Raw genomic sequence first — 12,279 nt, forward strand, 5'->3', positions numbered from 1 at the left:
ATGGTGGCACGACCCTGGAGTTCCTCTCGCCTTTCCTGTGGAGAGCGCCTCCTCTTGAGATGCGACGGGAACCGGGAATTCTTTCCCTACGAAACAGGGAAAGGATCCCTCATCTCGAGCTAGGAGGCGAAACGGGGCTCCCCTGGATGTGTGCGGGAACTCACGTGCTTCCTCTCGAGTGGAGACGGGTATGTCGGGGAACTTCTTGAGTTGCAGCAATGGTGTGAAGGTTCCTTTGGAAGATCCAGTGGTTAGATGTGAGTGGCCTCGAGAAGCCTCAGCGGAAATGGGCCTCATCTCGCCTGGAGGGCAAAACCTCCTGGATTTTCTCGAGTTGCGGCAGGTGCTCTCGACTTACGACGGGGACCTCAGGGAACCGCTCTGGTGGCCTCAGGAAAGGCCAGTCCCCATGCGAGTACCTCGGGGGCGTCTCGGGATTCCTTTCCCGTCGATGCCGGGGCCTAAGACCTTGTGTGGAGTCGGGGCCGGAACCTGAGGATTCCTCTCCAGTGCTGACATGGATCTTGGGGTACTTCTGGAGTCTCCCCAGGGGAGTCAGTCCTCGTCTCGAATGCGGGCATGCATTGCGCTTTCCTCAAGAGCGGTAGCAGCAGTGTCACGCAGTCCGCCGCGTGGATCAAAGGATCTATGGTTTTCCCTCGAGTCTTTCCCACGATGCTTTCCCACGAGGCTTTCCCACAGGGCTGTCCCACGTGCACACGTGGTGGGAGTCGATCCTCGGCTTGAACGTCAAGGCAGTGCAGGGAAAACAGGTTCCTCTGGAATGGACTGACACATCTGGGGGACTCTTGGAATGGTGGCACGACCCTGGAGTTCCTCTCGCCTTTCCTGTGGAGAGCGCCTCCTCTTGAGATGCGACGGGAACGCCGGGAATTCTTTCCCTACGAAACAGAGAAAGGATCCCTCATCTCGAGCTAGGAGGCGGAAACGGGGCTCCCCTGGATGTGTGCGGGACACCACGTGCTTCCTCTCGAGTGCAGACGGGTATGTCGGGGAACTTCTTGAGTTGCAGCAAGGGTGTGAAGGACAATTTGGAAGTTCCAGAGGTTAGATGTGATTGGCCTCGAGAAGCCTCAGCGGAAATGGGCCTCATCTCGCCTGGAGGGCAAAACCTCCTGGATTTTCTCGAGTTGCGGCAGGTGCTCTCGACTTACGACGGGGACCTCAGGGACCCGCTCTGGTGGCCTCAGGAAAGGCCAGTCCCCATGCGAGTTCCTCGGGGGCCTCTCGGGATTCCTCTCCCGTCGATGCCGGGGCCTCAGACCTTGTGTGGAGTCGGGGCCGGAACATGAGGATTCCTCTCCAGTGCTGACATGGATCTTGGGGTACTTCTGGAGTCTCCCCAGGGGAGTCAGTCCTCGTCTCGAATGCGGGCATGCACTTGCGCTTTCCTCCAGAGCTGTAGCAGCAGTGTCACGCAGTCCGCCGCGTGGATCAAAGGATCTATGGTTTTCCCTCGAGTCTTTCCCACGAGGCTTTCCCACGAGGCTTTCCCACAGGGCTGTCCCACGTGCACACGTGGTGGGAGTCGATCCTCGGCTTGAACGTCAAGGCAGTGCAGGGAAAACAGGTTCCTCTGGAATGGACTGACACATCTGGGGGACTCTTGGAATGGTGGCACGACCCTGGAGTTCCTCTCGCCTTTCCTGTGGAGAGCGCCTCCTCTTGAGATGCGACGGGAACGCCGGGAATTCTTTCCCTACGAAACAGGGAAAGGATCCCTCATCTCGAGCTAGGAGGCGGAAACGGGGCTCCCCTGGATGTATGCGGGACCCCGCGTGCTTCCTCTCGAGTGGAGACGGGTATGTCGGGGAACTTCTTGAGTTGCAGCAAGGGTGTGAAGGATCCTTTGGAAGATCCAGTGGTTAGATGTGAGTGGCCTCGAGAAGCCTTAGCGGAAATGGGCCTCATCTCGCCTGGAGGGCAAAACCTCCTGGATTTTCTCGAGTTGCGGCAGGTGCTCTCGACTTACGACGGGGACCTCAGGGAACCGCTCTGGTGGCCTCAGGAAAGGCCAGTCCCCATTCGAGTACCTCGGGGGCTTCTCGTGATTCCTCTTCCGTCGATGCCGGGGCCTAAGACCTTGTGTGGAGTCGGGGCCGGAACCTGAGGATTCCTCTCCAGTGCTGACATGGATCTTGGGATACTTCTGGAGTCTCCCCAGGGGAGTCAGTCCTCGTCTCGAATGCGGGCATGCACTTGTGCTTTCCTCCAGAGCGGTAGCAGCAGTGTCACGCAGTCCGCCGCGTGGATCAAAGGATCTATGGTTTTCCCTCGAGTCTTTCCCACGAGGCTTTCCCACGAGGCTTTCCCACAGGGCTGTCCCACGTGCACACGTGGTGGGAGTCGATCCTCGGCTTGAACGTCAAGGCAGTGCAGGGAAAACAGGTTCCTCTGGAATGGACTGACACATCTGGGGGACTCTTGGAATGGTGGCACGACCCTGGAGTTCCTCTCGCCTTTCCTGTGGAGAGCGCCTCCTCTTGAGATGCGACGGGAACCGGGAATTCTTTCCCTACGAAACAGGGAAAGGATCCCTCATCTCGAGCTAGGAGGCGAAACGGGGCTCCCCTGGATGTATGCGGGACCCCGCGTGCTTCCTCTCGAGTGGAGACGGGTATGTCGGGGAACTTCTTGAGTTGCAGCAAGGGTGTGAAGGATCCTTTGGAAGATCCAGTGGTTAGATGTGAGTGGCCTCGAGAAGCCTCAGCGGAAATGGGCCTCATCTCGCCTGGAGGGCAAAACCTCCTGGATTTTCTCGAGTTGCGGCAGGTGCTCTCGACTTACGACGGGGACCTCAGGGAACCGCTCTGGTGGCCTCAGGAAAGGCCAGTCACCATGCGAGTATCTCGGGGGCGTCTCGGGATTCCTCTCCCGTCGATGCCGGGGCCTAAGACCTTGTGTGGAGTCGGGGCCGGAACCTGAGGATTCCTCTCCAGTGCTGACATGGATCTTGGGGTACTTCTGGAGTCTCCCCAGGGGAGTCAGTCCTCGTCTCGAATGCGGGCATGCATTGCGCTTTCCTCCAGAGCGGTAGCAGCAGTGTCACGCAGTCCGCCGCGTGGATCAAAGGATCTATGGTTTTCCCTCGAGTCTTTCCCACGAGGCTTTCCCACGAGGCTTTCCCACAGGGCTGTCCCACGTGCACACGTGGTGGGAGTCGATCCTCGGCTTGAACGTCAAGGCAGTGCAGGGAAAACAGGTTCCTCTGGAATGGACTGACACATCTGGGGGACTCTTGGAATGGTGGCACGACCCTGGAGTTCCTCTCGCCTTTCCTGTGGAGAGCGCCTCCTCTTGAGATGCGACGGGAACGCCGGGAATTCTTTCCCTACGAAACAGGGAAAGGATCCCTCATCTCGAGCTAGGAGGGGGAAACGGGGCTCCCCTGGATGTGTGCGGGACACCACGTGCTTCCTCTCGAGTGGAGACGTGTATGTCGGGGAACTTCTTGAGTTGCAGCAAGGGTGTGAAGGACCCTTTGGAAGTTCCAGTGTTTAGACGTGATTGGCCTCGAGAAGCCTCAGCGGAAATGGGCCTCATCTCGCGTGGAGGGCAAAACCTCCTGGATTTTCTCGAGTTGCGGCAGGTGCTCTCGACTTAGGACGGGGACCTCAGGGACCCGCTCTGGTGGCCTCAGGAAAGGCCAGTCCCCATGCGAGTTCCTCGGGGGCCTCTCGGGATTCCTCTCCCGTCGATGCCGGGGCCTAAGACCTTGTGTGGAGTCGGGGCCGGAACCTGAGGATTCCTCTCCAGTGCTGACATGGATCTTGGGGTACTTCTGGAGTCTCCCCAGGGGAGTCAGTCCTCGTCTCGAATGCGGGCATGCACTTGCGCTTTCCTCCAGAGCGGTAGCAGCAGTGTCACGCAGTCCGCCGCGTGGATCAAAGGATCTATGGTTTTCCCTCGAGTCTTTCCCACGAGGCTTTCCCACGAGGCTTTCCCACAGGGCTGTCCCACGTGCACACGTGGTGGGAGTCGATCCTCGGCTTGAACGTCAAGGCAGTTCAGGGAAAACAAGTTCCTCTGGAATGGACTGACACATCTGTGGGACTCTTGGAATGGTGTCACGACCCTGGAGTTCCTCTCGCCTTTCCTGTGGAGAGCGCCTCCTCTTGAGATGCGACGGGAACGCCGGGAATTCTTTCCCTACGAAACAGGGAAAGGATCCCTCATCTCGAGCTAGGAGGCGGAAACGGGGCTCCCCTGGATGTGTGCGGGACCCCGCGTGCTTCCTCTCGAGTGGAGACGGGTATGTCGGGGAACTTCTTGAGTTGCAGCAAGGGTGTGAAGGATCCTTTGGAAGATCCAGTGGTTAGATGTGAGTGGCCTCGAGAAGCCTCAGCGGAAATGGGCCTCATCTCGCCTGGAGGGCAAAACCTCCTGGATTTTCTCGAGTTGCGGCAGGTGCTCTCGACTTACGACGGGGACCTCAGGGACCCGCTCTGGTGGCCTCAGGAAAGGCCAGTCCCCATTCGAGTACCGCGGGGGCGTCTCGGGATTCCTCTCCCGTCGATGCCGGGGCCTAAGACCTTGTGTGGAGTCGGGGCCGGAACCTGAGGATTCCTCTCCAGTGCTGACATGGATCTTGGGGTACTTCTGGAGTCTCCCCAGGGGAGTCAGTCCTCGTCTCGAATGCGGGCATGCACTTGCGCTTTCCTCCAGAGTGGTAGCAGCAGTGTCACGCAGTCTGCCGCGTGGATCAAAGGATCTATAGTTTTCCCTCCAGTCTTTCCCACGAGGCTTTCCCACGAGGCTTTCCCACAGGGCTGTCCCACGTGCACACGTGGTGGGAGTCGATCCTCGGCTTGAACGTCAAGGCAGTGCAGGGAAAACAGGTTCCTCTGGAATGGACTGACACATCTGGGGGACTCTTGGAATGGTGGCACGACCCTGGAGTTCCTCTCGCCTTTCCTGTGGAGAGCGCCTCCTCTTGAGATGCGACGGGAACCGGGAATTCTTTCCCTACGAAACAGGGAAAGGATCCCTCATCTCGAGCTAGGAGGCGAAACGGGGCTCCCCTGGATGTGTGCGGGAACTCACGTGCTTCCTCTCGAGTGGAGACGGGTATGTCGGGGAACTTCTTGAGTTGCAGCAATGGTGTGAAGGTTCCTTTGGAAGATCCAGTGGTTAGATGTGAGTGGCCTCGAGAAGCCTCAGCGGAAATGGGCCTCATCTCGCCTGGAGGGCAAAACCTCCTGGATTTTCTCGAGTTGCGGCAGGTGCTCTCGACTTACGACGGGGACCTCAGGGACCCGCTCTGGTGGCCTCAGGAAAGGCCAGTCCCCATGCGAGTTCCTCGGGGGCCTCTCGGGATTCCTCTCCCGTCGATGCCGGGGCCTCAGACCTTGTGTGGAGTCGGGGCCGGAACATGAGGATTCCTCTCCAGTGCTGACATGGATCTTGGGGTACTTCTGGAGTCTCCCCAGGGGAGTCAGTCCTCGTCTCGAATGCGGGCATGCACTTGCGCTTTCCTCCAGAGCTGTAGAAGCAGTGTCACGCAGTCCGCCGCGTGGATCAAAGGATCTATGGTTTTCCCTCGAGTCTTTCCCACGAGGCTTTCCCACGAGGCTTTCCCACAGGCTGTCCCACGTGCACACGTGGTGGGAGTCGATCCTCGGCTTGAACGTCAAGGCAGTGCAGGGAAAACAGGTTCCTCTGGAATGGACTGACACATCTGGGGGACTCTTGGAATGGTGGCACGACCCTGGAGTTCCTCTCGCCTTTCCTGTGGAGAGCGCCTCCTCTTGAGATGCGACGGGAACGCCGGGAATTCTTTCCCTACGAAACAGGGAAAGGATCCCTCATCTCGAGCTAGGAGGCGGAAACGGGGCTCCCCTGGATGTATGCGGGACCCCGCGTGCTTCCTCTCGAGTGGAGACGGGTATGTCGGGGAACTTCTTGAGTTGCAGCAAGGGTGTGAAGGATCCTTTGGAAGATCCAGTGGTTAGATGTGAGTGGCCTCGAGAAGCCTTAGCGGAAATGGGCCTCATCTCGCCTGGAGGGCAAAACCTCCTGGATTTTCTCGAGTTGCGGCAGGTGCTCTCGACTTACGACGGGGACCTCAGGGAACCGCTCTGGTGGCCTCAGGAAAGGCCAGTCCCCATTCGAGTACCTCGGGGGCTTCTCGTGATTCCTCTTCCGTCGATGCCGGGGCCTAAGACCTTGTGTGGAGTCGGGGCCGGAACCTGAGGATTCCTCTCCAGTGCTGACATGGATCTTGGGGTACTTCTGGAGTCTCCCCAGGGGAGTCAGTCCTCGTCTCGAATGCGGGCATGCATTGCGCTTTCCTCCAGAGCGGTAGCAGCAGTGTCACGCAGTCCGCCGCGTGGATCAAAGGATCTATGGTTTTCCCTCGAGTCTTTCCCACGAGGCTTTCCCACGAGGCTTTCCCACAGGGCTGTCCCACGTGCACACGTGGTGGGAGTCGATCCTCGGCTTGAACGTCAAGGCAGTGCAGGGAAAACAGGTTCCTCTGGAATGGACTGACACATCTGGGGGACTCTTGGAATGGTGGCACGACCCTGGAGTTCCTCTCGCCTTTCCTGTGGAGAGCGCCTCCTCTTGAGATGCGACGGGAACGCCGGGAATTCTTTCCCTACGAAACAGGGAAAGGATCCCTCATCTCGAGCTAGGAGGGGGAAACGGGGCTCCCCTGGATGTGTGCGGGACACCACGTGCTTCCTCTCGAGTGGAGACGTGTATGTCGGGGAACTTCTTGAGTTGCAGCAAGGGTGTGAAGGACCCTTTGGAAGTTCCAGTGTTTAGACGTGATTGGCCTCGAGAAGCCTCAGCGGAAATGGGCCTCATCTCGCCTGGAGGGCAAAACCTCCTGGATTTTCTCGAGTTGCGGCAGGTGCTCTCGACTTACGACGGGGACCTCAGGGACCCGCTCTGGTGGCCTCAGGAAAGGCCAGTCCCCATGCGAGTTCCTCGGGGGCCTCTCGGGATTCCTCTCCCGTCGATGCCGGGGCCTAAGACCTTGTGTGGAGTCGGGGCCGGAACCTGAGGATTCCTCTCCAGTGCTGACATGGATCTTGGGGTACTTCTGGAGTCTCCCCAGGGGAGTCAGTCCTCGTCTCGAATGCGGGCATGCACTTGCGCTTTCCTCCAGAGCGGTAGCAGCAGTGTCACGCAGTCCGCCGCGTGGATCAAAGGATCTATGGTTTTCCCTCGAGTCTTTCCCACGAGGCTTTCCCACGAGGCTTTCCCACAGGGCTGTCCCACGTGCACACGTGGTGGGAGTCGATCCTCGGCTTGAACGTCAAGGCAGTGCAGGGAAAACAGGTTCCTCTGGAATGGACTGACACATCTGGGGGACTCTTGGAATGGTGGCACGACCCTGGAGTTCCTCTCGCCTTTCCTGTGGAGAGCGCCTCCTCTTGAGATGCGACGGGAACGCCGGGAATTCTTTCCCTACGAAACAGGGAAAGGATCCCTCATCTCGAGCTAGGACGCGGAAACGGGGCTCCCCTGGATGTGTGCGTTACCCCACGTGCTTCCTCTCGAGTGGAGACGGGTATGTCGGGGAACTTTTTGAGTTGCAGCAAGGGTGTGAAGGACCCTTTGGAAGTTCCAGTGTTTAGACGTGATTGGCCTCGAGAAGCCTGAGCGGAAATGGGCCTCATCTCGCCTGGAGGGCAAAACCTCCTGGATTTTCTCGAGTTGCGGCAGGTGCTCTCGACTTACGACGGGGACCTCAGGGACCCGCTCTGGTGGCCTCAGGAAAGGCCAGTCCCCATGCGAGTTCCTCGGGGGCCTCTCGGGATTCCTCTCCCGTCGATGCCGGGGCCTAAGACCTTGTGTGGAGTCGGGGCCGGAACCTGAGGATTCCTCTCCAGTGCTGACATGGATCTTGGGGTACTTCTGGAGTCTCCCCAGGGGAGTCAGTCCTCGTCTCGAATGCGGGCATGCACTTGCGCTTTCCTCCAGAGCGGTAGCAGCAGTGTCACGCAGTCCGCCGCGTGGATCAAAGGATCTATGGTTTTCCCTCGAGTCTTTCCCACGAGGCTTTCCCACGAGGCTTTCCCACAGGGCTGTCCCACGTGCACACGTGGTGGGAGTCGATCCTCGGCTTGAACGTCAAGGCAGTGCAGGGAAAACAGGTTCCTCTGGAATGGACTGACACATCTGGGGGACTCTTGGAATGGTGTCACGACCCTGGAGTTCTTCTCTACTTTCCTGTGGAGAGCGCCTCCTCTTGAGATGCGACGGGAACGCCGGGAATTCTTTCCCTACGAAACAGGGAAAGGATCCCTCATCTCGAGCTAGGAGGTGGAAACGGGGCTCCCCTGGATGTGTGTGCGGGAACTCACGTGCTTCCTCTCGAGTGGAGACGGGTATGTCGGGGAACTTATTGAGTTGCAGCAATGGTGTGAAGGATCCTTTGGAAGATCCAGTGGTTAGATGTGAGTGGCCTCGAGAAGCCTCAGCGGAAATGGGCCTCATCTCGCCTGGAGGGCAAAACCTCCTGGATTTTCTCGAGTTGCGGCAGGTGCTCTCGACTTACGACGGGGACCTCAGGGAACCGCTCTGGTGGCCTCAGGAAAGGCCAGTCCCCATGCGAGTACCTCGGGGGCATCTCGGGATTCCTCTCCCGTCGATGCCGGGGCCTAAGACCTTGTGTGGAGTCGGGGCCGGAACCTGAGGATTCCTCTCCAGTGCTGACATGGATCTTGGGGTACTTCTGGAGTCTCCCCAGGGGAGTCAGTCCTCGTCTCGAATGCGGGCATGCATTGCGCTTTCCTCAAGAGCGGTAGCAGCAGTGTCACGCAGTCCGCCGCGTGGATCAAAGGATCTATGGTTTTCCCTCGAGTTTTTCCCACGAGGCTTTGCCACGAGGCTTTCCCACAGGGCTGTCCCACGTGCACACGTGGTGGGAGTCGATCCTCGGCTTGAACGTCAAGGCAGTGCAGGGAAAACAGGTTCCTCTGGAATGGACTGACACATCTGAGGGACTCTTGGAATGGTGGCACGACCCTGGAGTTCCTCTCGCCTTTCCTGTGGAGAGCGCCTCCTCTTGAGATGCGACGGGAACGCCGGGAATTCTTTCCCTACGAAACAGAGAAAGGATCCCTCATCTCGAGCTAGGAGGCGGAAACGGGGCTCCCCTGGATGTGTGCGGGACACCACGTGCTTCCACTCGAGTGCAGACGGGTATGTCAGGGAACTTCCTTAGTTGCAGCAAGGGTGTGAAGGACCCTTTGGAAGTTCCAGGGGTTAGATGTGATTAGCCTCGAGAAGCCTCAGCGGAAATGGGCCTCATCTCTCCTGGAGGGCAAAACCTCCTGGATTATCTCGAGTTGCGGCAGGTGCTCTCGACTTACGACGGGGACCTCAGGGACCCGCTCTGGTGGCCTCAGGAAAGGCCAGTCCCCATGCGAGTTCCTCGGGGGCGTCTCGGGATTCCTCTCCCGTCGATGCCGGGGCCTAAGACCTTGTGTGGAGTCGGGGCCGGAACCTGAGGATTCCTCTCCAGTGCTGACATGGATCTTGGGGTACTTCTGGAGACTCCCCAGGGGAGTCAGTCCTCGTCTCGAATGCGGGCATGCACTTGCGCTTTCCTCCAGAGCGGTAGCAGCAGTGTCACGCAGTCCGCCGCGTGGATCAAAGGATCTATGGTTTTCCCTCGAGTCTTTCCCACGAGGCTTTCCCACGAGGCTTTCCCACAGGGCTGTCCCACGTGCACACGTGGTGGGAGTCGATCCTCGGCTTGAACGTCAAGGCAGTGCAGGGGAAACAGGTTCCTCTGGAATGGACTGACACATCTGGGGGACTCTTGGAATGGTGGCACGACCCTGGAGTTCCTCTCGCCTTTCCTGTGGAGAGCGCCTCCTCTTGAGATGCGACGGGAACGCCGGGAATTCTTTCCCTACGAAACAGGGAAAGGATCCCTCATCTCGAGCTAGGAGGCGGAAACGGGGCTCCCCTGGATGTGTGCGGGACCCCACGTGCTTCCTCTCGAGTGGAGACGTGTATGTCGGGGAACTTCTTGAGTTGCAGCAATGGTGTGAAGGACCCTTTGGAACTTCCAGTGGTTAGATGTGATTAGCCTCGAGAAGCCTCAGTGGAAATGGGCCTCATCTCGCCTGGAGGGCAAAACCTCCTGGATTTTCTCGAGTTGCGGCAGGTGCTCTCGACTTACGACGGGGACCTCAGGGACCCGCTCTGGTGGCCTCAGGAAAGGCCAGTCCCCATGCGAGTTCCTCGGGGGCCTCTCGGGATTCCTCTCCCGTCGATGCCGGGGCCTAAGACCTTGTGTGGAGTCGGGGCCGGAACCTGAGGATTCCTCTCCAGTGCTGACATGGATCTTGGGGTACTTCTGGAGTTTCCCCAGGGGAGTCAGTCCTCGTCTCGAATGCGGGCATGCACTTGCGCTTTCCTCCAGAGCGGTAGCAGCAGTGTCACGCAGTCCGCCGCGTGGATCAAAGGATCTATTGTTTTCCCTCGAGTCTTTCCCACGAGGCTTTCCCACGAGGCTTTCCCACAGGGCTGTGCCACGTGCACACGTGGTGGGAGTCGATCCTCGGCTTGAACGTCAAGGCAGTGCAGGGAAAACAGGTTCCTCTGGAATGGACTGACACATCTGGGGGACTCTTGGAATGGTGGCACGACCCTGGAGTTCCTCTCGCCTTTCCTGTGGAGAGCGCCTCCTCTTGAGATGCGACGGGAACGCCGGGAATTCTTTCCCTACGAAACAGGGAAAGGATCCCTCATCTCGAGCTAGGAGGCGGAAACGGGGCTCCCCTGGATGTGTGCGGGACCCCACGTGCTTCCTCTCGAGTGGAGACGGGTATGTCGGGGAACTTCTTGAGTTGCAGCAAGGGTGTGAAGGACCCTTTGGAAGTTCCAGTGGTTAGATGTGATTGGCCTCGAGAAGCCTCAGCGGAAATGGGCCTCATCTCGCCTGGAGGGCAAAACCTCCTGGATTTTCTCGAGTTGCGGCAGGTGCTCTCGACTTACGACGGAGACCTCAGGGACCCGCTCTGGTGGCCTCAGGAAATGACAGTCCCCATGCGAGTTCCTCGGGGGCCTCTCGGGATTCCTCTCCCGTCGATGCCGGGGCCTAAGACCTTGTGTGGAGTCGGGGCCGGAACCTGAGGATTCCTCTCCAGTGCTGACATGGATCTTGGGGTACTTCTGGAGTTTCCCCAGGGGAGTCAGTCCTCGTCTCGAATGCGGGCATGCAGTTGCGCTTTCCTCCAGAGCGGTAGCAGCAGTGTCACGCAGTCCGCCGCGTGGATCAAAGGATCTATGGTTTTCCCTCGAGTCTTTCCCACGAGGCTTTCCCACGAGGCTTTCCCACAGGGCTGTCCCACGTACACACGTGGTGGGAGTCGATCCTCGGCTTGAACGTCAAGGCAGTGCAGGGAAAACAGGTTCCTCTGGAATGGACTGACACATCTGGGGGACTCTTGGAATGGTGGCACGACCCTGGAGTTCCTCTCGCCTTTCCTGTGGAGAGCGCCTCCTCTTGAGATGCGACGGGAACGCCGGGAATTCTTTCCCTACGAAACAGGGATAGGATCCCTCATCTCGAGCTAGGAGGCGGAAACGGGGCTCCCCTGGATGTATGCGGGACCCCGCGTGCTTCCTCTCGAGTGGAGACGGGTATGTCGGGGAACTTCTTGAGTTGCAGCAAGGGTGTGAAGGATCCTTTGGAAGATCCAGTGGTTAGATGTGAGTGGCCTCGAGAAGCCTCAGCGGAAATGGGCCTCATCTCGCCTGGAGGGCAAAACCTCCTGGATTTTCTCGAGTTGCGGCAGGTGCTCTCGACTTACGACGGGGACCTCAGGGACCCGCTCTGGTGGCCTCAGGAAAGGCCAGTCCCCATTCGAGTACCTCGGGGGCCTCTCGGGATTCCTCTCCCGTCGATGCCGGGGCCTAAGACCTTGTGTGGAGTCGGGGCCGGAACCTGAGGATTCCTCTCCAGTGCTGACATGGATCTTGGGGTACTTCTGGAGTCTCCCCAGGGGAGTCAGTCCTCGTCTCGAATGCGGGCATGCACTTGCGCTTTCCTCCAGAGTGGTAGCAGCAGTGTCACGCAGTCCGCCGCGTGGATCAAAGGATCTATAGTTTTCCCTCGAGTCTTTCCCACGAGGCTTTCCCACGAGGCTTTCCCACAGGGCTGTCCCACGTGCACACGTGGTGGGAGTAGATCCTCGGCTTGAAAGTCAAGGCAGTGCAGGGAAAACAGGTTCTTCTGGAATGGACTGACACATCTGGGGGACTCTTGGAATGGTGGCACGACCCTGGAGT

The sequence above is a fragment of the Ovis canadensis genome, chromosome 11, assembly GCF_042477335.2.
Source record: "Ovis canadensis isolate MfBH-ARS-UI-01 breed Bighorn chromosome 11, ARS-UI_OviCan_v2, whole genome shotgun sequence".
NCBI lineage: Eukaryota > Metazoa > Chordata > Mammalia > Artiodactyla > Bovidae > Ovis > Ovis canadensis.